Here is a 27,992-nt window from a genome sequence, read left to right on the forward strand (position 1 = left end):
AAGATACCTACCTATATGTGAAAACCCTAGATTCATCCCAGGATCCCTGTACCCTGTTTTCCACACCTGGGGACTGTTGGGCATCACAAATATGAGCAAACTTCTAGATGACTCCACAAAATAGGTTCTACCTTTTGACCTTATCTGTAGAAATTACCACATTCCCCCAAATCAAAGATTTGCCTATTTTCAATTGCGCCATTATATAAATGGGATTCTACATGATGAACACATTTTGGAATACTATATCACTAACATTAATACACTCTAAATTTTGCATGAACAACTTTGCCATTTCTCCAATATATAACCTACTGATCCACTCTAGATATGCATTGTCCCAACAAGTACTACTACATACCTAGAACAAACATACAGCCAGATAACATGATTTGCAACAGCTTAAAATTAGCCTGGACGGCCACCATGGCAACAGACCTTAGAGAATCCCAGATCAGGGTCATATACCAAGACTACCTCACCCTAAATTGAATGAGCAAATGGAGGAAAGATTTCTTTAATGCTTGCGGTAAATGTTCTTACCCTAATTCTAATTTTCTACATCATATACAGTGGGGAAAAAAAGTATTTAGTCAGCCACCAATTGTGCAAGTTCTCCCACTTAAGAAGATGAGAGAGGCCTGTAATTTTCATCATAGGTATACCTCAACTATGATAGACAAAATGTGGGAACAAATCCACACAATCACATTGTCTGATTTGGAAATAATTTATTTGCAAATTATGGTGGAAAATAAGTATTTGGTCACCTACAAACAAGCAAGATTTCTGGCTCTCACATACCTGTATCTTCTTCTTTAAGAGGCTCCTCCACTCATTACCTGTATTAACGGCACCTGTTTGAACTTGTTATCAGTATAAAAGACACCTGTCCACAACCTCAAACAGTCACACTCCAAACTCCACTATGGTGAAGACCAAAGAGCTGTCGAAGGACACCAGAAACAAAATTGTAGACCTGCACCAGGCTGAGAAGACTGAATCTGCAATAGGCAAGCAGCTTGGTGTGAAGAAATCAACTGTGGGAGCAATAATTAGAAAATGGAAGACATACAAGACCACTGATAATCTCCCTTGATCTGGGGCTCCACGCAAGATCTCACCCCGTGGGGTCAAAATGATCACAAGAACGGTGAGCAAACATCCCAGAACCACACAGGGGGACCTAGTGAATGAACTGCAGAGAGTTGGGACCAACGTAACAAAGGCTACCATCAGTAACACACTACACTGCCAGGGACTCAGATCCTGCAGTGCCAGACGTGTCCCCCTGCTTAAGCCAGTACATGTCCGGGCCGGTCTGAAGTATGCTAGAGAGCATTTGGATGATCCAGAAGCGGAAAGGGAGAATGTCATATGGTCAGATGAAACCAAAGTAGAACTGTTTGGTAGAAACACAACTTGCCGTGTTTGGAGGAGAGAGAACACCATACCTACTGTGAAGCATGGGGGTGGCAACATCATGCTTTGGGGCTGTTTCTCTGCAAAGGGAACAGGACGACTGATCCATGTACATGAAAGAATGAATGGGGCCATGTATCGTGAGATTTTGCATGCAAACCTTCTTCCATCAGCAAGGACATTGAAGATGAAATGTGGCTGGGTCTTTCAGCATGACAATGATCCCAAACACACCACCCGGGCAATGAAGGAGTGGCTGTGTAAGAAGCATTTCAAGGTCCTGGAGTGGCCTAGCCAGTCTCCAGATCTCAACCCCATAGAAAACCTTTGGAGGGAGTTGAAAGTCCGTGTTGCCCAGCGACAGCCCCAAAACATCACTGCCCTAGAGGAGATCTGCATGCAGGAATGGGCCAACATACCAGCAACAGTGTGTGACAACCTTGTGAAGACTTACAGAAAACGTTTGACCTCTGTCATTGCCAACAAAGGATATATAACAAAGTATTGAGATGAACTTTTTATATTGACCAAATACTTATTTTCCACCATAATTTGCAAATAAATTCTTTCCAAATTAGACAATGTGATTGTCTGGATTTGTTGCCACATTTTGTCTCTCATAGTTGAGGTATACCTATGATGAAAATTACAGGCCTCTCTCATCTTCTTAAGTGGGAGAACTTGCACAATTGGTGGCTGACTAAATACTTTTTTTCCCCACTGTATGGTACTGTTCTAAGATACGATACTGGAGCTACATTTCCATTTGGTTATCCAAAATGTTGAAACAACCAATATGGGATATATGGGAACAGCAATGAGACAACACAAGATGTACTCTTAGGTGGCCTAGTGACTTCCTGCAACTCCATTGAATTTGTTTGATTAAGTTTGGTTAGTTCAATTAAAAGGTTAAGTTTAGTATGAATGTTTATTATGTGATTAATATGTTTATAATATAATGTGAACCAATTTGTATCTGTTTCAAATGTTTACATTATAAACTCTTTGACCTGCACAGACTAATAGTGCTGTGGTCATTAGTATGGACACAACAAAACAAAAAAAAAGGGAAAAAAATCCTTGTGTCAACAGTGGAACATGTTTGATGGACATTTAAGATCTTTTGTGAAAGGACTTGTTATCTCTACCTTATAAATTTGTAAATGTTGTATGTAGACAGTTCTCAGTCCATCTCTGTACACATTGTATACTACTATTTGACATGCCAAAAATAAAAGTGAAAAAAAGAAAAAAGAAAGTGGTTTCTGATAATCCCTCCTACTAGCTTTTCTGATTTTAATTAAATAATCTGAATGTTCCAGGACTTTCTTTTCTGATTTATCCGCTAAGGGTGAAGTATTTTCAGATGATCAAGAGTCGGTCTCTGATCAAGAAACTGTATCTTCCACTTTTTTGTTTAAACTTCAACTCCTTCTTTCTCTTTTAAGTGTTATGCGCTTTAGGAGCTCAGGATTCTAAGTTCCTGAGGATGTATGTTAAACAACTGATTTAAATTTTAAACCTTCTGTTATGTCAAAGATAGTATCAGGAACTGGAAATTCTTTAGGAGACTTAATTTCTATGAATGGTCTAAGTCTGGTATCCACGACACAAAAAGCCGCTGCAGATCCTGTTGGGCACTTCCAATGCCACTGGAAGTATGGGGATTCCCGTGTATCACTACACGGCCCAAGGGGTGCAAGCGACCATGTCTGCCGCACCCATAATAAACAAAAAAGAAAAAACAGCTGCACACATGAAGGCACTGTATAAGGTAAAAAAATGTTTAATTAAAAAAAAAAAAAAAGGAAAACATAGAGGCAGGTAACTGTAATCTCCTTAGGTTGTTTTGTGCCTGTAGTCGTCTCTTAATCATAGGAATGTCTGTTATATTACTGTCCCTCAATTTAAAGGGCTATTGTCTAGTCAAGTTAAAAATATAATAAAACACAATAACTAAAAGTTTTCTGGATACACATTAACAAAATATGATGCAAGAGAGACAAGTTACATTTGTAATAAACAATTCACGGAATAAATTACATTAAACACACTAATAGGTTTACAAAGGCTATGAAAGCTATAACCGACCAACATTTTGGTTAAAAAAAAGATTTTTTTTTATGTACACTGTATATCAATTGTTTTAAAGAAATTCAGACATTCAGCAGGTGCATTGGTTCCTTTAACTATGTTTTTTTTTAATGCTTTAACTTTTATTTGCCTAATCTGTTCAAATATGGCACCCCACTAGTGATGTCGCGAATTGTTCGCCAGCGAATAATTCCTGGCGAACATAGCATGTTCGCGTTCGCCACGGCGAACATATGCGATGTTCGATCCTCCCCCTATTCGTCATCATTGAGTAATACTTTGACCCTGTACCTCACAGTCAGCAGGCACATTCCAGCCAATCAGCAGCAGACCCTCCCTCCCAGACCTCCTGTAGGGAAATCTATAGCTAGGCTAGTGTATTCAGTGTCCACTACAGTCCTGAAGGACTCATCTGATCTCTGCTGTAAGGACAGCACCCCAAAAAGCCCTTTTTAGGGCTGCTTTTTTTTTCCTGTGTAATCTAATTGCAGTTGCCTGCCTGCCAGCGTGTGTGTCAGGCTCACAGCGTATACTGTGCCCACATGCCCAGTGCCACCACTCATATCTGGTGTAACAGTAGTGTAGATTTAAAAAAACAACACTTTTTTGACTGTGTTAAATAATAGCAGTCAGTTTCCTTCACACGTGTGCGTTTAAGTGCCTGCCTGCCAGGGCACAGTGTCACCCCAGTGCAACTCATATCTGGTGTAACAGTAGTGTAGATTTAAAAAAAACAACACTTTTTTACTGTGTTAAATAATAGCAGTCAGTTTCCTTCACACGTGTGCGTTTCAGTGCCTGCCTGCCAGGGCACAGTGTCACCCCAGTGCAACTCATATCTGGTGTAACAGTAGTGTAGATTTAAAAAAAAAAAAACACTTTTTTGACTGTGTTAAATAATAGCAGTCAGTTTCCTTCACACGTGTGCGTTTAAGTGCCTGCCTGCCAGGGCACAGTGTCACCCCAGTGCAACTCATATCTGGTGTAACAGTAGTGTACATACCTGATTTTTTTTTTTTTTATGTTTAAATCATTTTTATTGAAAAACTTTCATTCGTGCAACAACAGAGCAAGTGTTATATGTCTACAGGCATCATCAAATACAACATATACAATTGTCACTATCAGTTGCCATCAGCTAATACATCTATTAGCTCTCTATATTCCGTCTTATGTGCTCTTCACCCTTTTACATTGCCGTGTTGGCTAGTCCCAAAAAGTCCATAGTTGAGTGGGTGGTCTCTGTTGTTGCATTACAAAGCGTAAGATAACTTACATCAACTTTTTGTGGTTTTCTTTTCTCTACTAACAAACTAATAACCAAAACAAACTGAAACAGTTATAAAATAAGTGTCCGGATGCCGGGAAGTGGTTTACCTGTCTTAAATTCCTATAATGCCTCACAAGTCCCTAGTTGTTGCTCCTTTTAGTCCTATCTAGCCTTCTAAGTAGACCAGTTAAAGCCATCTCTAAGTATCCAATAATACCATATTTCATCATTTTTATCTTTTGTGTTTAGCGACCAAGCTGCACATTCATACATGTTATATGTGTGTTGAATTTTATTTTTGATTTCTGGCCAGGTGGGTGTACCCACCTTCCAATATTTGGCTATACAGGTTCGTACTATCGTGCATAGGATTCTAATAAAGGCATTTATTGGCTTATTGTATTTTTTAATTCTTTCATGTAGTAGTGCCTGTGTGATGTTGAGGTGGATTTGTTCATCTAATAGGTAGCTTAACATGGAAGAGAGCTTTTTCCACACGGTTTGGACCTCTGTGCAGTCCCATAAGATGTGTCTGTAAGTTCCCACTTCCCCACACCCTCTATAGCATTGTCTAGAGTTGTTTTGTGACATATATGAGGTTCTAGTTGGTGTTAGGTACCATCTGAATGTTGTCTTCAGACTATTTTCTCTCAAGTCTGCACTTAGCAATCCCTTCGTAGCTGTATTAAATACCTCGTACCATGTGTCTAAGTCTACCGTCTTCTCTATGTCTGCTTCCCATTTGAGCATTAGTGTGGTTTTAGTCTTAGATCTTGCTTTCTGAATACCTAGGTATATTATAGAAATAGCATGTTTCGGTCTCCCCTGTGAATTGCTAAGTCCCTCCAATATTGATTTATTTTTGTCATTTGTTTTTCTGAGGTATGCCCGTAGAGACGAAGTTACCTGCAAATACAAGTACCAATGAATTTTTATAGGGGCCAGTTTCTCCTGAATTTGGGTGAAAGTCATTACCTTATTCTGAACCAGCAAATCTGCCACACGATATAGTCCTTTGTTTTCCCATTTAGCTACTTCCCTCTGTGACTCCCCGTGTAGTAGGTATCGAATAGGTTGCAATGTTGACCCCACTGGGCATAGTCCCTTTTTGTGCGCTAACTCTAACCAGATATATTGTGTGCACTGACTGGCCAGCGAAAGGCAGGCATCTGTTCTGTGAGTAGTAGTTTTACACTCCCATAATATAGCGTCAGTTTTACTCCACTTTCCCATGTCGGATTCTAGCTGTGTCCAAAGAGCCTCATGTTTAGATCTGAGTGTTAGTGTGTCTTGGGCTAATCTAGAGGCCTTAAAGTAGTCAATCAAGTTTGGCACACCCAGCCGTCCCAGGCTCCTATGTTTCGTCATAGTTTTGCTAGCTATTCTGGCATTCTTTTTACCCTTAATAAATGTTAAAATGTCTAACTGTAGCCTCTCTATATCAGAATATATAATTTTTATGGGAAGGGCCCTGAATAGATAAAGCAGGCGGGGTAGTATCGTCATCTTTACCGCTGACATCCTTCCCATCCAGGAGAAGTTACATTTTTTCCACTTCTGCAAGTCTTGTCTTATGGACTTATATAGCGGAAGATAATTGGCTTTGTATAGTTGGTGTATCTGTGGAGTTAATTTTACCCCTAAATATGTTAATGTCTGTTTTGTCTGTTTTAGTTCAAAGTTGATATCTAGTAACTTCTTTGTATGTTGGGGGATCTCTATTGGTATGATTTCGCATTTATCTAAATTGATTCGATATCCTGAGAGTGTTGAAAAGTCAGCAATTATCGAATAGAGATTGGGCAGAGAGAGGAGAGGCTTGGTCAAAGTGACTAACACATCGTCTGCAAACAGATTTAATTTGTATTCAATGTCTCCTATTTTGACTCCCGAGATGCCTGGCGTAGCCCTAATCTTCGCTGCTAATGGTTCGATGCATAGCGCAAACAGCAAGGGTGACAGTGGGCACCCCTGCCTTGTGCCATTTAAAATAGGGAAAGTGTCAGATCTATATCCATTTGAGGAAACCTGTGCCGTCGGGCCAGTATATATTGCTTCTATCGCCTCAACAAAGGGACCCCCAAAGTTCATTCTGGCTAAAGTTTTCCTCATATAGCCCCAGTCCACCCTGTCAAATGCCTTCTCCGCATCCAGAGACAGGAGCAGAGAAGGCGTTTTTGTCTCATTAAAGTAATGTATAGTATTTATAAAGTGTCTAATGTTGTCCGGGGCTTCCCTATCTTTTATGAAGCCTACCTGATCTTTGTGTATTAGTTTGGGCAGTATGTGTGTGAGTCTATTAGCCAAAATTTTAGTGAAGATCTTCAAATCTTGATTTATTAAAGATATGGGTCGGTAGCTGGCGCATTTCTTTGGGTCTTTGCCTGGTTTAGGTATGACTATTATTTTTACTTGGAGCAATTCAGGGGGAACTGGGTTACCTTCCAATATGTAATTGCAAAATTTAGTTAGATGGGGAACTAGGCATTCTCTGAATAGTTTGTAGTATTCACCGGGAAAGCCATCTGGTCCTGCAGCCTTTCCCGGTTTTAAGGCTCTGATTGCTAGAACCACCTCCAATTTTGTTATGGGTTTGTTCAAATCATCTCTATCTTCCTCCGTCAATTTTTCTAGGGGGTAGATCCCAAAAAATCTTGTGTGAGTTTCTCCACTTCCGGAGAATGTTTAACTTTTTGGCCGTTATAAAGTTCTGCATAAAATTCCCCAAATGTGTTAACTATCTCTTGGGGGTGGGTGGTGTTAGTGCCGTCTTTTTTTTCGATTAATGCTATATTGGCTGCTCGAAATCTCTCTCTGATCTTATGGGCCAAATACCTGTCCGGTTTGTTGGCGTATATAAAGTATTGAGATTTCAGTCTCATTATGGCTCTGGTGGCTTGAGACGTCATGTGTTTTGCTATTAGTTCTCTTTTGTTTTGTAGTGCCCTTAGTATAGAGTGGCTACCTGTCAGCTTGTGTTGTCTTTCCAAACGTGTTATTTCACCTAGTGCTTGTGTTAGGTCTTTTCTTGTTTTTCTGTTATGTATTGCCTTTCCCTGGATAAGTGCCCCCCTAATTACTGCCTTGTGAGCCGCCCATACCTGAATTGGGTTGTCTGTTGTCCCTGAGTTTATTTCCCAGTAGTCAGTGAGGTGTTGCAAGGTTTTGGAATGTATTTCTGGGTTTTTATGTAGTACGGGGTCATAGGTCCACGACCTAATTCTATGAGGGTCACTCAGACCTTTCAAGCTAAGCTCCACTATAGAGTGATCCGACCACACACATGGAGAGATAGAAGTGGAAATTAACAATGGTTGCAGTATTTGGCTAGTGTATATATAATCTAAACGAGAGTAGGTATTGTGTGCCGCTGAATAAAATGTGGTTTCATTTGTGTCGCCATTTAAGGTAATCCATGTGTCAAGTAGGGCGTGGGAGCCCAGCGAGTTATGTATAGATTTAATGATACTGCTGCGCCTCTGGAGTTTGTTTGACCCAAGTGTCTTATTTGGGTTACCCTGAGTTGTCATGGGAATGTTGAAGTCTCCTGCTAGAATTATTCTGGTCTGCGACCATTGTATCAGAAGGTGTGAGAGACTTTCAAAAAATAAGTGTTGTTTTTCATTAGGTGCATAAACATTACACAAGACAGTGTCCACACTGTCTAGTTGGCCCTTTAAAATTATATATCTGCCTTCTACATCGGTGATAGTGGATTCGTGTACAAAGTTTATTGTGGATTGAATTAATATCGATACCCCTCTTTTTTTTGTTCCTGCTGTGGCATGGTAATGTGTTGAATATTTTTTAGTCCAATAATAAGGGAGGAGTGGTTCAACCAAGTGTGTCTCCTGTAAAAATAGTATGTTGGCTCTGAGTGTATTGTACTGTTTAAAGGCCAGTCGTCTCTTGACATCTGTATTTAAACCCCTTACATTATGGGAGATAATCCGCAACTCACCTGCGATATTCCACCTGGTTTAAGTTGTCTAACTTACCTCGCATCGATACAGCCCCAACACCTATGTCACCCTTCTTGGCTCTACTGTTTTCTAAGTTGCATTTTTTCTCCATATATTCTTGGGAGTCTAACATTGGGAGCTTTCCACTCCCGGCATCCTTAAACACATAATAAGATAAATAACATTCAAACATAACATCATAACTTGTAACCCAAAGAGTGGGTCCCATAAATCTCTTCCTACCTAGCAAGATATAAACTGAGGCCAAAAGAAATATAGCCGAGGCTGAAAGAGAAGGGAGGAAAAAGGTTAGGTAGTAAGAGGGGGGGGAGAGGTGATAGAGTAACAAAAGGAATGAAGAAGAGGAAAATTAATGAAAATCAGAAAAAAGTTACTGGAGGTGTTGCTCCAGCAACACTGGCTTAAAAAGTTCTCAAGTGCTGATACGTGATATTTAAGCTAAGTTGTTCCCATTCACTGTAGCCGGGTAGCTTCTTCCCACAACAAAAAATGGGAGAGGGGGGAATTATCCCCAGTGACCACATTTTAGTTTAAGTCTCATCAGTCCATCTTTGCTTTCCAAGTCCTTATCAAGTAGGTCTGAGTATATACTGATCTGCTGTTTAGGAATCTTCTAGGTCTTCATTGAAGTTTGTTTTCCCTGTAAGAGAGGGATCTCCTAAGTTCTTTGTTGGTTTGCGGCAGGGGTCTCATGTTTTCTGTTTTTTCCTATTTGACTTGGACCATTGGGCTTTTGATAGCTGTTCCACTACTTTCTGTGAATGAGTTGACTGTGTAGAGGATGGAAGCTGGGGAGCTTCTAATCCTAGAATGGTACAGACTTCAGGTATGTCCATTGGTTCTTTGATGGTTATCGTTTTGGAGTCTTTGGTAATATAAAGTGCAAAGGGGAAGCCCCATTTATAGGGGATTTGATGTTTCCGCAAGAGCTGTGTAAGTGGTCTCATGGAGCCTCTTCGCTGTAGAGTCCTGATACTAAGATCTTGATAGAATTGTATTATGTTTCCTTGGAACTTGAACGTGGGGTTTTTTCGGGCTGCTTGCAGGTCCTTATCTTTGTCTTGAAACAGCGCCATCCTGATTATAATGTCTCTGGGAGGCATACCCTCTTTAGGTCTAGGTTTGAGGGCTCTGTGTGCTCTTTCAATGCCCATGTTGAATTCTGCTTTCTCCGCCGTCACTTGATGAAAAAGTTGGGCTATATAGGTGAGGAGATCTTTGTTTTGGATAGCCTCTGGCACCCCTTTCAGTCTAATATTATTTCTCCTACTCCTATTTTCCAGGTCTTCTATTTTCTCCTGGATCTCATTTAGCTCTTGATGGTGGGCAGCAACCGATTGAGTGACATTAGTAATATCTTCCACTAGCGTGTCAGTGTGTTCCTCTAAGGAGTCAATGCGGCCTCCTAGCTCCGTTATTTCTGTTTTAATATCTGCTAGGCTGTTAGCCATTGCCGTATGCATATTATCGATTTTATTCCATAATCTTTTGAAGTTTGATGTGATATCTTGTTTAGAGACCAAGTCTCTCAGATCCCCTTTTGTAACTGGGGTCAGGTCTTCATCTGTCACTGTAGGCTCCATATTTGATTCCTCTTGTACTTCTAGATCTGGCTCTGTTAAAAGGTTCGGTTTTATGTTCTGTGATGTTTTGAAAAAAGCGTTTACTGTGACTGTTTTGGGTGTTTTATCTCCCTTAATCAATCTTCTAGTAGACATTATAGTAGTGTCCTTGTGTATATATCTGGTACTGCAGCCTCTACACGTGGTAGCTTATAATAAGGGGTCAAGTATGTCTCTATTTATCAGATCTCGTTGCTGTGTTTCTACCCCTTGACTTTAAGATAATAATTGTTCCCTGTGGCTGTATAGTTTATTGTCTCTTGTTCTCTTTGATTGTCTATGCTGGAAGTAACCGAAGCCACAGGCTGCTCCTAATTGCGGTTATAGGCAGATATTAGAGTTCAATTTATCCCCTTGTTTCCCCTCTGTGATATTTTATTTGAGGTATGGCTCCGCTGTTATTTTATGACATCCATATGTGAACTGTTAATATGCTTTCTGCATGGTCTCACCTTAGCTTCTGTGTCGAGGATTTTCCCTCTAATCTGTCAGACACCATGCTGCGTCTTTATTTCTGCAGCTTCTGTAGGGCCGGCGCCATCTTGGTAACTCTGTTTGAGCCCTGTGGCCTCCATCCACAATGCTGCCGATCCTCTCACCATCTACCGCTCCTCGCAAGGAGCTCTTGATCCTCAGCCGCTTGTTGCTGTATATTCCACCGGATTCTGCTTTCTCCTGTCATCCGGTGAGTCTGTAATGGATCCGGTGCGGCCCTATACCTCTATGGCCGTCTCCGTGATTTTACCACTTCCTCGGCTGCCAGTTGCAAGATTCTCCAGTAGTGGTGGGTTTAGTATGGGCACCCCATTAATTTTGCTTGCAAGATACCGCACTTGGGGTCAATTAAACAGCTTATTAGCCAGTGTGCTGAGCGGAGCTCTGCGCTCATGCGACCATCTCCCTGCTCAGTTAGGCCACGCCCCCATACCTGATGTTTTAAAGCACGTTATTCCAAACAATTTAGGAATGTTAGGTGATTTATGCCCTTTATGGATTAAAACCAGACTCTGCATCAACTATGTAATTTTCCATGGGAGTTTTGCCATGGATCCCCCTCCGGCATGCCACAGTCCAGGTGTTAGTACCCTTGAAACAACTTTTACATCACTATTGTGGCCAGAAAGAGTCCCTGTGGGTTTTAAAATTTGCCTGCCTATTGAAGTCTATGGTGGTTCGCCTGGTTCGCCCGTTCGCGAACAGTTGCGGAAGTTCGCGTCTGCTGTTCGCGAACGCAAAATTTTAGGTTTGCGACATCACTACACCCCACCTCCACCACACACACACACAGAAGAAATTTGCTCCAATGGGGCTACAATTTCATTCTACAAACTAACTCATATCCCACTCACGATTTAAGCCATATGGGATAATGGTTTAAAGTCTGTATATCCAATATAGAGTTCCCGTTTCTGTAACAATTTACATCTATCACCATCTCTAGGTGGAAGAACGGCCCTGTCTATAACCATCACTGTGATCTGATAAACATTAGTCATGTGCACAAGATTAAGATGTCTGGCTGTAGCTGAGTCTTTACAATAATTTTTAGTATGTCTAATATGCTACCTCATTCTAGACCTAAGTTCCCTGGAGGTCTGACCTACATACTGTTAAAAACACAGGTATTATTCCAATAAGTACACCACAAAGTTCGTCCTACAATTAGCATAGAATTTAGTCTCAAACTTCTCATGGGTCGCAGAGCTCCTGAAAGAGCTACCAACACTTAAAATACCACTAGTAATACATGGACCTGTGCCACCCCTGTAGGTGTTCTTTCTTCTAATCAATTTATTCCTATCACAATCCTTAGAAAGTATCAAACCGGGAGCCCAGTTTGAGGATAGCGTGGGTGGTTTCCTTGATACAAATTTGCATTAAAATTAAACTGACTGGAGTTGAAAAAAACAACTGAATCCTATGTTAGACACATCCTTCTTCTAGATCCATAAATCAAATCTGTCTGTGATTTCTCCTTAACCCCTTAAGGACCAATGACGGAATTATTCCGTCATGAAACAATTGAGCAAACTGTCAACACCTTGTTGTCATAGCCCCTACGTTTTAACCTATCTGTGAATGCCAAGGTTTTTCAAATAATTCATCTGAGTTAGTGTTTCTCCTTATTCGCATAAATTGGCCCGTGGAAATAGAACTCACCAAATGTGGCAGGTGGCACGACTTAGTGTGTAAAAAAGTGTTCCCAGAGATCAGCTTGTGAAAGTTATCAGTCATTATTTTCCCAGACCCCACATCTCTTGATAATCTAATAAGTTGTCACTTTCTGTATTTCTCCAACAAACCTTTAAAATCATTACTATTCAAGTATGTCATAAAGGCCGAAAATTTGAAAGGATCTTTTTCAATAAATATGAGATCATCTTTAAATTTCATGTACATCACAATTTGGTTTACAAATGGGTTAACACTGCTGTACAGATAGAGGCTTTCCTACCATCCAACAAATAAGATGGCCAAGGATGTAGCCAACTTTGCACCAATCACAGTGCCACCTGAAGAAAATACTCATTATTAAACATAAAGAAATTATGTTTCAGCAAAAATTAAATCGCCTCACAAAGAAACTATTTGAACTCCTCTGAAAATCTAGTTCTTATATAAAAAAACTATCTCACTGCCCGTATGCCCAATGGATGTGGTATACTTGAGTACAAAGAAGCAGCATCAACCATAATCCATTTGTATCCCATCTTCCTCTCAACATTTTGTATTTTACACTAAATGGATAGAATCCTGCAAATTTTTCACCAATGGTTGAAGTATTAAATCCACCCATTCTGATAGGGTTTCAAATATAGACCTAATTCCCAAAAATAATTGGGAGGCCACGTGGCATCATCAAACTTTTGTATATCTTTGGTAAATAATGAAAGATGGGCACAAGTAGATATTCAGGAACCAAAAATCTGACTTGTTCTTGCATTAATACCCCTAATGTTAGTGCTTGATTCAGCAATCTCTGAAATTTCACTTCATTCATAGGTTTGATTTCCACACAGCTTCCTATATGTACACTTATCACCTGACGCTAAGCCTGGTATACCTTTTTAATCCTGCTCAAAGATTTAAAAGGATGTTTCCTTTGCCTGCTTCTAATTTAGAACTTTGGGAATATTTTCCCAAAGTAGATGGGGCTTACTTTGGTCGGCATAATTGAGGAGTGTACCTCTTTTAGAGTCCCTATGGAAATCAGAGTCTTTTTACAGAAAGGCTTTTTTCAGTAAGCAGGTTTTCTTTTTAGGTCAGCAATTAGTATTACTTGCATTGCTGCAGCCTCTACCCTTTGGTGTGGGGGTTTACTTGAGCTGCTCCCTGAGGAGTCTGCTGATGATGGTTTTTTTTAATCAATTAAAACTCTTGAGTACAGATAATGCTTTCGTTTGTGATGTGTTGTTGATCTTATTAAGATCAATTGTAAGAATATGGCTATAGCAGTTTTTGTCTTATGGGCCTTATAGTTGGTCTGCTGACATGGTTTCTAAATCTCAACCTCTCTCTCCATTTTAAGTGTTTCAGATCAAGGCTTTTTTAGATCTAGATTCTGTGAGGGTAATAGTTTTAGAATTGAAACAGGTTCAGGGTTTTTATTCCATCCTCTTTATTGTTCCCAAGAAAGTAACTTACAGACCAGTTCTGGTTTTGAAAACTTTACCCAAGTTTCTCAAGGTTCCTTTTTTACAAGAAGGAAACTATTCAGACTATTCTTTCTCTTGTTCAGTGAAGATGGTCTTGGCTTCTGTTCCCAGAATTATTTTCAATGGTTTTCAATGGTTCTGGGGTTTATCTTATCTGTGAGAAGAGCTTAGGCGTATGGTGGTTCCATACCTGGTGGTATCTTGGTTCGGGTTCCATCTTTACATTTAGCAGTATCTCATTTCATCAGACTTTTGTTGTTTCTTCAATTTCCAAGAAGTTTTCTGTCCCCTCCAGTCCAGGATTATTTTTGTTGGGTTTAATAATTGACTTAGTCTCCATGAGGCTTTCTTTGACATAACAGTGAAGGATGGAGTTTCTCTTAGCTTGTGTTAATCTTCAGTTAGTTCCTTTTCCTTCTGTAGCTTTTTGTATGAAAGTTTTAGGTCTGATGCAATTCCTTTGTTTGGTTTCACTTTGCTATAATATGTCTATTCTTTTTTTTTTTTTTTTTTTTAGGATCAATCATCGGCCCATTGTTCTGGGGCATCCTTTGTCCATACAAATTGGACTGTGATCTTGACAGATGCAGGTCTTTTAGGTTGGTGTGCAGTCTGGGGGTCACAGGGATCTTTGTTACTCCGGGTGATAAAGTTGTCCATATAGTTTCTGGGACTCTCTGCTATTTTTTTAAGGCCCTTCAGTCTGGGTTCTCCTGAAAAGAGAAATGTATCTGCATTTCTAGTCAGACAATGTCACGGCAGTGGCTTTCCTCAATCATCAAGGTGGAACTCGCAGTTTCCTGGTGATGAGGGAGGTTTCCAGAATTCTGGCGTGTTCAGAGAGCAATCCCTTCATTCAGGGAATGGTCTCTTTATATGGAAGTCTTCAGTCAGATTGTAGACATGTGGGGTCTTCCAGGGGTAGATTGATGGCTTCTCTTTTGAGCATCTAGCTCCCCAGATTCTTTGAGAGGTTCAGGGATCCTCATGCACAGTTTGTAGAAGCTTTAGTAGTTTGTTGGTTGTTTTGTCTGACCCTATTTTTTACCTCTTGTTCTGTTACCAGGGGTAATATCCAGGATCAAGCAAGAGATATAATTAGTATTTTTTTTTTATATATTAAGGTCTAAACCACCTATTCCGTCCTACATACTGTAGAACCCCCCCTTTAGATAAGAATAAGACAAGACAACAACGTTGGGATAAAGACCGGTCACATTTATTAAATAAATAAACAAATAACTGGTGCCTAAGTATTCTATATTCTTATACAAGGCACTTGAACATAACTCAACTTTAAACTTGTAAACAAGTTCGTAACACAAAAATCGGTGGCGGCATCTAACCCTAACCTAACCCCTACTAGCAGACGGCCAAGGCCCCTTTTGATGTTTGTGGCATGACACCCGGCTGTTCACACCCAATGGCACCGGGAGAGAGCTGTGAAGTTTAGAAATCTTCGGCCTTCACCTGCAAGGGAGAGGACCCCTAGGCCGGCACCTAGTGGGCATCTCCCCTCCCTCTTTTTAGACCGTCACTCTTCTCTCCCTGTGCCCTTGTCATGATCTGTACCTGTACCTTTAAGGATACCTGATACCAACTAACAACCTGTATAAAACGCCCTCCCACAGTTCCTTACTTGCTTAGTAATTTTTGACTGCTTCAGTCATAATCTTGGAGTTATCCTGGACTTTTTGATTACAAGCCTTCAAGTTGCCTACTTCACCTCTGTTACTAAGTTTTACAAGCTTAGTTACCTTAGCCCTTACAGCGAAGCTCGACTTCAGTTTCTCACGCTGTCTGTCAGCGTCTTCATCGCCTGCCGAATAGAGCGGTGACGTCACCCGCATCTCTGCTGCCTTCCTGATTCCGTCCGGACACCTCACCCTACGCTAGCTCCACACGCTTCCTTAGCGTGTTCCGGATTTGCACCAGACCACTTCAGCTTTTCTTCCAAGCCACAGGGTCTCACGGCTGCTACTATTCAAGGCTCCAATCTCTGCTGTAAGGTTCTCACGGCAGGTCCTATTCTAAGGCTCCGGTCTCCGCTGTCAGCCACATTCTTATCCGGACACTATCTGGTAATAATATTTCTAACAGCCTAAAAACCCTTATCTTGCCTGCCTTATATTTTTGCCTATTCCTCATATTGTCTTTTCGTTACATCAGAGTCCCACACTCTGTTATATTTTAACATATAAAACCACCAGGTGTTATAGTATTAATTAACCTGCCAACCATGTTGCCACCTTTTGGCTATAGGTTATAATTATACTATATTTACCTTATATTAAATGTAGAATTGTTGAATTATTAAATGATCCCCAGTATCATTTATAAATTGAGACCTTCCTAAGTCAACAATTCTTCCACATAACCATATACTTTTTAAGGTGAAACTATTCTTAAACTAACTATACCTTATCTACAGTTGGATTCATAAACTATACCTATACTTCTCTTCACAGGGAAATATAAGGACCTTGACTGACACGTGACATAAATTACTAAGCCCATCATGAATCCAGTAGGTATAGTGACCCATGTACAGACATTAACTGACAAGGTTGAGTCAATAACACAGGCACTAAACACCTTGCAACATGAGAATACTGCACTTAAGTCTTACATAAAGGAAATTGCTAAAAAACAAAAAACTGCAAACATTTTGGAACCTAATGTCAGCCCACCTGAACATTTTCAGGGAGATAGAAAACACTTCAGAGAGTTCAAGAATGCTTGTTATTTGTTATTTTCACTTAAACCTCTCACCTACCCCACAGATCAAATCAAGGTTCTTACCACTATCTCTTATCTCAGGGGGGAACCTCGTGTATGGGCTAACACATTTTTTGAAACAAATGATCTCATATTACTATTCTTAGAATCTTTCTTTTCTGCAATGTCACAATTGTATGACGATCCCTACAAGCAGCTCACAGCTGAGAATGGTATGAGAGCATTAAAACAACTAAAAAAGCCTGTAGAGGATTATATAACTGAGTTTAAAAGATTCTCTAAGGATAGTGGTTGGAACGAATTATCACTAAAAAAACAGTTCAGGTTAGGTTTATGTGATGCACTTAAAGACGAATTGGCAAGAGTAGAAATGCCTCAGACCTTGGAAGGGTTAATTAATCTCTCTATTAGCCTAGAGACGTCTGAGAGAACGTAGATCTGAACGCAGTCCCAGTGATAACACATTCAGACGTTCACTTTTTTCTACACCCTCTCCACAAAGAACACGTAGCCACTCACAAAACACACCTGAAGCCATGGATATTGGATTTATTAAAGGTCCACTCAATCCACAAGAAAAGCTCAGAAGAAGGCAAAATAACCTTTGTATGTACTGCGGATCTGCACAACACACAGTAAAAGATTGTCCAATACTGGGACGTCAGAAAAAGGGTAAGAAAACATGTTTAAATACCTGTTATAATGTTCAAACCCCTAATTCTACAAACTGCTCACTCACACTTATTTTGCAGTGGGAGAACCGAGTAACCTCCAGGGCGATTATTGATTCAGGAGCTAGCACCAATTATATGGATTTGAATTTCACAACCTTAAATAAAATTCCACTTATAAAAAAGACAAATCCAGTGTTGCTTAGAGTTATTGATGGTAGTCAAATATCATCTGGTCCAATATCACATCACACAATTCCCATAAAAGTATCTATAGGGGGAACTCATATTGAATATGTATCTTTTGACGTTATCTCATCTCCCATATATCCTCTGGTTTTAGGCTATTCTTGGTTAACTTTACATGATCCCATTATATCATGGAAAACTTCTGATGTTTCATTTTCTTCTGATTATTGTAAAAAAAACTTGTATTTCTAGCCATCACATTTTACAAACCGAGTCTAACAACATACCTCCCGAATACGCAGATTTTTTTGATGTATTTTGTAAAAGGGAGTCAGAAAATCTTCCTCCCCATAGGAAATATGATTGCCCAATAGACTTAGTCCCTGGGGCAGATATACCATGTGGGCATATTTTCCCTCTCTCAAAAATCGAATTAGATTATTTAAAAGATTATCTCGAAGAAAATCTTCATAAGGGTTTTATAAGACCATCTACCTCTCCAGCTGGAGCAGGTATGTTCTTTGTCAAGAATAAAGATGGCACTATTAGACCCATAGTTGATTATAGAGAACTTAATCGCAGAACCATAAAAAACAGATACCCACTACCTCTGATTCCAGAGTTAATAGAAAGACTTGAGGGGGCTTCATACTTTACAAAACTAGATCTAAGAGGTGCATATAACCTTATACGCGTAAGACAAGGAGACGAGTGGCTCACTGCTTTCCGTACGCGCTACGGACTTTATGAATATACAGTGATGCCATTCGGGCTCTGTAATGCGCCCGCCACCTTTCAGTATCTAATAAATGATGTATTTAAAGATCTTCTGGACATCTATGTTGTAATCTATTCAGACGACATACTCATATACTCACAAAACAAATCAGACCACATAAAACATGTTCGCGCTGTACTTTCCAGGCTACGTCAACACCATTTATACGCCAAACCAGAAAAATGTATTTTTAACACCAATAATATTACATTTCTGGGTTATGTCATAACTCCTGAAGGAATTGACATGGAAAAGAATAAAATAAAAGCTATCCTAGATTGGCCTACCCCTACGTCCAAGAAACATATTCAGAGGTTTATGGGGTTTGCGAACTTCTACAGAAAGTTTATAAAAAAATTTGCCCATATATCCAAACCCCTTACTAATCTCACAAAGAATAATGTCAAATTCCTTTGGACCGATGAAGCTCAAAAAACATTTGATACATTAAAACATAGATTCACTACAACTCCTATACTATCCTAACCCTTCATTGCAATATGTCATAGAAGTAGACGCATCAGATTATGCAATTAGTGCAGTTTTGTCGCAAAGACAAAGTCTTAAACATCCCTTACATCTTGTTGCTTTCTTTTCACGTGTTATGTCTGATTCAGAGATAAATTACACAATAGGAGAGAAGGAGCTTCTAGCTGTTAAGGCCTCATTCGAACATTGGAGACACCTGTTAGAGGGAACCTCCATTCCCATTCTGATATACACTGACCACAGGATCTTGCAGTACTTGAAAACAAATAGAACCCTTACATCACGCCAGGTCCGCTGGAATCTATTCTTTAATAGATTCAACTATCTAATAACATACAGACCTTCTAATAAAAATTTGAAAGCTGATGCTCTTTCTAGAATACCAGATAAACCTATAACTCATCACTCTCAAGTCTCAATAATTCCTCCTGATCACATTATAGGACTCACAGAAGATATAACTAGTTTATTAAAAACACATCTGACATCAGATTCAGATTTACCTAAATCACTAGTAACCTTACATACTAATGGACTGTATTATCATGACAAACTTGTGTACGTACCTAAGTCCTTAAGAGAGAAAATCTTATATAGTTATAATGACACTGCTCTAGCTGGTCATCCTGGAATCTCAAGGTCCATAAATCTTATTACCAGACATTTTTGGTGGCCAACCGTAAAAACAGATATTACTAATTACATCAATTCTTGTAAAACTTGTAAAGTCTCCAAGACGCAACAACGACCTCCATATGGGCACTTACTGCCCCTTCCTATACCTTCTCGACCTTGGACTGATATAGCACTAGATTATATAGTGGAATTGCCTAAATCCTCTAACTTTACCACCATACTGGTTGTTGTGGACATCTTCAGTAAGATGGCACATTTTATTCCTACCACTAAGTTACCAAACAGCCCAACTTGTGATACAACACGTAATAAAACATCATGGGTTACCTCTTAGTATAACATCAGACCGTGGATCCCAGTTCACAAGCAAATTTTGGTATGAATTATGTAAAACCCTGAAAATACGCCGCCGGTTAAGTACCTCTTACCATCCACAGACCAATGGTCAGACAGAGAGGACTAATCAGTGGTTGGAGCAATTTCTACGCTGTTTCATAAACAATCAACAAAACAATTGGTCATCTCTGTTAATATATGCAGAATTTGCTTACAACAACTCTGTAAATAGTACCACCAAGTTCTCACCCTTCTACATTAATTACGGATTTCATCCAGTTTTTCATCAGGAAGATTTACAAGATAGTTCTTTCCCCCTAGTCAATGACTTGGTTAACACAATATCTGATACTTTTACTACTGTTAAAGACAATATCGCTCACTCCAAGAATATGCATAAACTTTATTATGACAAGAAACATCTGATATCGCCTGATTACAAAATTGGGGACAAGGTCTGTCTTTCCACACGTAACCTGTGGTTACCTTATCCTTCCCGCAAATTGTCCTCCCTATACATAGGTCCCTATTCTATCAGAGCAATTGTGAATCGGAATGCTGTTACCCTCTCACTACCCGGGAATTTGCGAATCCACCCCACGTTCCATGTATCCTTATTGAAGCCTTACAAACCGACAAGGGAGACGGATCCTACCCCTCAAGTTCCTGATGTGCTCCAGGAGGGGGACCAGGAATGTGAGGTGGCTTCTATCACAGATTCTCACCGTAGTGGGGGCAAACTTCAATATTTAGTACATTGGAAGGGTTATCCGGACGAGGACGACTCTTGGGAACCTGCTGCGAACCTCTCTGCACCCCGTTTGGTTTCACTTTTTCACAGGAGACATCCTGACAGACCCAAACCTTGATCCCCTGAGTGGATCATTGACGGGGGAGTACTGTCATGATCTGTACCTGTACCTTTAAGGATACCTGATACCAACTAACAACCTGTATAAAACGCCCTCTCACAGTTCCTTACTTGCTTAGTAATTATAATTACTAGTAATAATCTTGGAGTTATCCTGGACTTTTTGATTACAAGCCTTCAAGTTGCCTACTTCACCTCTGTTACTAAGTTTTACAAGCTTAGTTACCTTAGCCCTTACAGCGAAGCTCGACTTCAGTTTCTCACGCTGTCTGTCAGCGTCTTCATCGCCTGCTGAATAGAGCGGTGACGTCACCCGCATCTCTGCTGCCTTCCTGATTCCGTCCGGATGCCTCACCCTACGCTAGCTCCACACGCTTCCTTAGCGTGTTCCGGATTTGCACCAGACCACTTCAGCTTTTCTTCCAAGCCACAGGGTCTCAAAGCTGCTACTATTCAAGGCTCCAATCTCTGCTGTAAGGTTCTCACGGCAGGTCCTATTCTAAGGCTCCGGTCTCCGCTGTCAGCCACATTCTTATCCGGACACTATCTGGTAATAATATTTCTAACAGCCTAAAAACCCTTATCTTGTCTGCCTTATATTTTTGCCTATTCCTCATATTGCCTTTTCGTTACATCAGAGTCCCACACTCTGTTATATTTTAACATATAAAACCACCAGGTGTTATAGTATTAATTAACCTGCCAACCATGTTGCCACCTTTTGGCTATAGGTTATAATTATACTATATTTACCTTATATTAAATGTAGAATTGTTGAATTATTAAATAATCCCCAGTATCATTTATAAATTGAGACCTTCCTAAGTCAACAATTCTTCCACATAACCATATACTTTTTAAGGTGAAACTATTCTTAAACTAACTATACCTTATCTACAGTTGGATTCATAAACTATACCTATACTTCTGTAACACACTTGTTACTTTTGTAAAGAGTTGTTTTTGTTGCTCTTTTGTATATTGTCTCTGATACTATTTCTGTGTAAAAGAGATCAAATACGGTGAGCTTATTGTTCAAAAAATAGTTGATATTATCAGAAACTTGATAGCATGTTCTGAGTAATATGCCTTTTCTGAACTAAAGAGGGTTTGTAGCATGATCATATATATATAAAGAGCTATAGTTTAGATAGCGAGTATAACTTCAGTTAGATAAATTGTATCTTAGTTATTATCCTCTGAGTCTCCGTTCATCCATTCATTTTCACACACTCACACACCAAAATAAAAGTTATATTTACAATATCCTTTAAGCGGTATTACACTTAACTTTTAGTTAGCTTGAAAGTGATTGGTGATTCAGTTCAACATACATCAGTGAAGATGAGAGCAGTTTTATGCGGTAAATTGTTGGCACAGTTCGTATGCATAAAATACAGTCAGGGTGCAATTTACCTTAATCCGATTCAAACCGATGCTGTAGGAAAAACAGGAAAGAGCGTCTTACCTGGAAGAGACTCGAGCGGTTTGTGAGACCGCGGCGTGTGAGCGTGACTTACTTCCGGTTATCGGTGAAGCGAGGAGACAAACAAACAGAGAGTTCAAACTGATAACTTGTAAGAAAGATTTCTGTAGAAATAAGATAACCAACTTGTCTTGATTGTAGTCCAGATTGAAGAGAATCAGAAGTTAAAGTTGAGATAACAATTTCTTGCTTTGACCTGAAAAGGAAAGTAACCTGCGAGTATAAGCAGGATAGAGAAGTGTGCTTGACATACACTTCAATTAACAGGCAATTTGTAAGTGGAAAGGTGAGCTTTAAATAGGGTTGAGCAGTTGATGGGAGGTTCTACTTAAAGAGATATTACATCTCCCCCCCGTTAAGGGAGCACCCCTGGAGAACCTGGATGAGGTTTGGAAGGATAGCGACGATGGAAACGTTTAACAAGGTCAGATGCATGAACCGCAGACTGAGGTTGCCAGGAATTCTCCTCAGGACCATAACCTCTCCATTGTATCAGATATTCCAATCTTTTCCTCCTGATTCGAGAATCCAATATCTTTTCCACTTCAAATTCCTCTTGGTTATCAAGAAATGTAGGGGGTGGAGGAGTTAGTTTTAATCTTTCATGATCTGATATATAAGGTTTTATAAGAGAGACATGAAATGTATTGTGTATTCGATAATGTGTTGGTAGGTGAAGTCTCACTGCGTTAGGATTTATGATTTTGTCAATAATGAAAGGTCCTATAAATTGTTTAGCTAACTTTTTACTTGGTGTCTGTAGCCATAAGTGCTTTGTGGATAAAAGGACTTGGTCACCTATTTTATAGTCAGGTGTTTGTCGTCGTCTTTGATCATAGTAAATTTTTTGTCTGTCCTTGGCTTCAGCTAGGTGAGTCTTTAGAATCTTTAACCTGTCTTGTAAGTTATTTGCAAAAGTGGTAGCGCTCGGGGAATTAACTGTTGTGTTAGTGATTGTTATGGAGGTAGGGTTGTATCCATAAGTGGCAAAAAATGGAGTCATTTTTATTGAAGAAGAGATGGAATTATTGTATGCAAATTCTGCCATAGGAAGGAGAGTGACCCAGTCATCCTGTAAGTGCGTAATGTAGCATCTAAGATATTGTTCTAATGTTTGGTTGAGACGCTCTGTTAACCCATTAGTCTGAGGGTGAAACGCTGTTGAATATCTTGCATCTATTTTTAACAACTTACATATAGATCTCCAAAATGCGGAGGTAAATTGAGTGCCCCGGTCACTTATTATGGTTGTTGGTAAACCATGTAATCTGACTATAGAACTGATGAAAGTCTTAGCAGTTATCATAGCAGTGGGTAGAGCTTTAAGTGGAGTAAAATGTGCTAGTTTGGTCAACTGATCAACTACTACAAATATCGTATTATATTGTTGAGATGGAGGTAACTCAACAATGAAATCCATGGATATGACTGACCATGGTCTATCAGGAATAGGTAGGGAGGTTAAGTATCCAATGGGTTTCTTGTGTTCTAACTTGTTCCTTGCACAAATATCACAACCTGTTATGTAATCTGTTATGACCTTTTCCATCTGTGGCCACCAAAAATAACGTCGGGTCAATTCGGTGGTCTTTTGAATTCCGGTATGACCTGATAGCATGTTATCATGTGTGTATGATAATATGAGTTTACGTAATTTTTGTGGGATATAAAGTCTTCCTTTATGATAAAGTAAACCTGTGGTTTCATCTTTAATGCAGTGTTCTCTGTTTGTACTTCAGTTAAACCATGGGCGAGGTAGTCTAATTTTTTGTTAATATTGGTAATTTCATTTTGAACCTCTTGTGCATCCATGGTGGAACTGTTACTTAGCAGAGTTTGAGGCCTGTTAATTCTGTAACACACTTGTTACTTTTGTAAAGAGTTGTTTTTGTTGCTCTTTTGTATATTGTCTCTGATACTATTTCTGTGTAAAAGAGATCAAATACGGTGAGCTTATTGTTCAAAAAATAGTTGATATTATCAGAAACTTGATAGCATGTTCTGAGTAATATGCCTTTTCTGAACTAAAGAGGGTTTGTAGCATGATCATATATATATATAAAGAGCTATAGTTTAGATAGCGAGTATAACTTCAGTTAGATAAATTGTATCTTAGTTATTATCCTCTGAGTCTCCGTTCATCCATTCATCTTCACACACTCACACACCAAAATAAAAGTTATATTTACAATATCCTTTAAGCGGTATTACACTTAACTTTTAGTTAGCTTGAAAGTGATTGGTGATTCAGTTCAACATACATCAGTGAAGATGAGAGCAGTTTTATGCGGTAAATTGTTGGCACAGTTCGTATGCATAAAATACAGTCAGGGTGCAATTTACCTTAATCCGATTCAAACCGATGCTGTAGGAAAAACAGGAAAGAGCGTCTTACCTGGAAGAGACTCGAGCGGTTTGTGAGACCGCGGCGTGTGAGCGTGACTTACTTCCGGTTATCGGTGAAGCGAGGAGACAAACAAACAGAGAGTTCAAACTGATAACTTGTAAGAAAGATTTCTGTAGAAATAAGATAACCAACTTGTCTTGATTGTAGTCCAGATTGAAGAGAATCAGAAGTTAAAGTTGAGATAACAATTTCTTGCTTTGACCTGAAAAGGAAAGTAACCTGCGAGTATAAGCAGGATAGAGAAGTGTGCTTGACATACACTTCAATTAACAGGCAATTTGTAAGTGGATAGTGAGCTTTAAATAGGGTTGAGCAGTTGATGGGAGGTTCTACTTAAAGAGATATTACAACTTCTCTTCACAGGGAAATATAAGGACCTTGACTGACACGTGACAGCCCTCTCCTCAGGGCCTTGACCACCCGCCAGCTAGGGCATCCCTATCCAGCCCTGTAAAAGTGACCCCTCTCAGTCGAATCGTGCAACCCTCCTGCTAGGGATGAATGGCTATATTAACAACCTGGGATTACTAAGGCTAGCTCAATTAAACCTACCCCAGCCTGGTCCACTCACCCTCACTCTGCCGCATCAACGCCAACTTCCTCCTCCTCTCCGGGGACAGGTGGGTGAGGAAACTTTCTCCTTGAAGTCTGGAACAGGGAGAGGCCGGTCTCACTGCTGCAGGACCCTATAAAGGTAAGCACAAACACCTGCCTCCACACCTGCAACATTGTAACAAACACACTCCAGCAATATCCAGACTTCAAGTTGTTAAGCCCTTAATGTCATTCCTGACCCACTAGAGGGCCCTCCACTATCATAAGGTCTAAACCACATATTCCATCCTACATACTGTAGAACCCCCCTTTAGATAAGAATAAGACCAGACAACAACGTTGGGATAAAGACTGGTCATGGTCACGTTTATTAAATAAACGAATAACTGGTGCCTAAGTATTCTATATTCTTATACTAGGCACTTGAACATAACTTAACTTTAAACTTGTAAACAAGTTCGTAACACAAAAATCGGTGGCAGCATCTAACCCTAACCTAACCCCTACTAGCAGACGGCCAAGGCCCCTTTCAATGTTTGAGGTGTGACACCCGGCTGTTCACGCCCAATGACACCGGGAGCGAGCTGTGAAGTTTAGAGATCTTCGGCCTGCATCTGCAAGGGAGAGGACCCCTAGGCCGGCACCTAGTGGGTGTCTCCCCTCCCTCTTTTTAGACCATCACTCTTCTCTCCCTGTGCCCACTCCCCAGGGCCTTGACCACCAAACGCCACGAGAGCCAAGCATACTCTTGCCGCCACTAAGCCAACAGGTACCCATTCTTCACCCTTAACTATAATAAATTTCGTATTTTTTTTTTTGCCAATGTAATCAAAATATTTCCTCTTTTTTTTTTTGCACTCCCCCTGTGCTCCCTCAGAGTATCCTTAAAAGCGCACCTCTGATGTCCTTTAAAAACAAATCCAGCCCAGCGTCCGTTAGGTGGACGCCATCGGGGCAAAATAGGTCCTTTTTGTTGGCTGTAATTGCCTTGTGTCTAATTACGAAGCCACCCAAAGCCATGACCGTCCTACCCAACTCCCTGTTGACATTTTTCCTCACATTGTAAGCTGCCTTTTGGGTCACTATTTATGCTTCCAATGCAGTCGAGCAACCACATTGGACCATCCCAGCTTCACGTCCTTTAGCCAGGTGTGCACCCATTTTAAATCAGCTACCATCCTCTTAATGAGGTCTAACGCGGGCAACGAACCCAAGTCATTCCCCCCCAGGTGCAGCACTAAGATGTTAGGCTGCCCCCACCTCCTGTGTGCCTCTTGCAGAAGAATTGGCAAATCTGCCCATGAAAGGCCCCTGCGCCCTAACCAGTGGAAGTTGGCCCTGGACATGGAAAATCCAAGTTGCTGACCTTCCAAAGACCGCAACGCCCTGATGGACGCCCAGTGGATAAAGGAGTGGCCTACTATCGACACACGAACTGGAGGGGAATTTCCACCTAACGTACCTGGCAAAACATGAGTAAACCACATTAACCCCTTTTGCCGGTCCCCAAAGACACCCACCTTGTTGTCCCCACTATAGCTTCATCTAATGAAACCCTCTTGAACCGCGAAAGTTTGAAACACCCCCAGCACACCCCCTCATGTAGCTGAACTACTGTAAAACTTTTCTCTCTTTCTTATAATTTTTATATATGTCTTTAGTCGGCCTAATGTATGTTTTATATCGGTCCGACTTCCATCTCCCTATGCTTTTAATTTCCTGTGTGGAGGCTCCCCGCGCCGCCGCACTGGTAGCCGCTCCGATCCTAAATGAATGCGGGGCAATCCTTCCAGGATCCAACCCAGCCTTCCCCGCTGCTTTGGCCAGGAACCTACGGAACTGAAAAACCGACAAGGCACTACCATCCTCGTGAGCCAAGAATTGCTGCGTGCCCGCAGGCCTAACTTTACTGGAGTCATCTACGCAGCTCACTGGACAACACTCCACAAACTCATGTTTTGCAAGTGGCAATCAAGTCCCTCTGCCCTCTTGATCCATCTTTGAACGCGGTATTAACAAAAGCAGTCCCCCTTCCGATGAACGGATGTGGTCTGCCAGGATACCCCCCGTACCCTTCGCCTTGGTAGATGACACTAACTCCCCCAGGAGTAGTGCCCCCGCAAATGCCAAGGCAAATGTGACCCTGAAAAGTACTTTTTTGTACTCCGACGTGCAAACGGAATTCAACTCCAAGGCCAACTTTCTAAGCCAAAGTGGAGTGATGGGTTCCCTCCAATCCACTGGACGGGGGTCTAGGGGGTCTACCCTACCCCACCCTTTCAGCACCTGCTTGACTAAAAACGTTCTTGAATGATCGGCGTACCCCAATGTTTTGTTGAAGAAGGCTATAGCAGACAATCTGCTCCCCGCCCCCATTCTACTGACCCCTTTCTGCCTCAGAACTGCTAACCAGTCAAGCACCTGCAACTGTGAAGCCCTCTGTACCTGCATGTCTCTCGGATGACAGAACGCCTCCCATTTTTTCCAGTGGCTCAAGTAAGCTGTCCAAGTTCTCGTGCCAATGATGCTCTGATTAAGGGGAGGATTCCTTCCCAACCTTCAACAGCTGCCAAAGAAAAGGTGGGCATGTCAGACCCTCTTTTTCCGCCCTGGGTGCTGCTTTCCTAAACTGCTCCCAATTAAATCGAGAGAGTGCATCAGCGATCACGTTCTGCACTCCCGGGACGTGTTTCACTGTAAAACAAATGTTGAGCTGCAAGCAGCGCAACACCAAATACCTAAGATAATGCACCACCCCCGGCAATGAGGCGGACAATTTATTAAT

This window comes from Bombina bombina, chromosome 1 (genome assembly GCF_027579735.1).
Source record: "Bombina bombina isolate aBomBom1 chromosome 1, aBomBom1.pri, whole genome shotgun sequence".
NCBI lineage: Eukaryota > Metazoa > Chordata > Amphibia > Anura > Bombinatoridae > Bombina > Bombina bombina.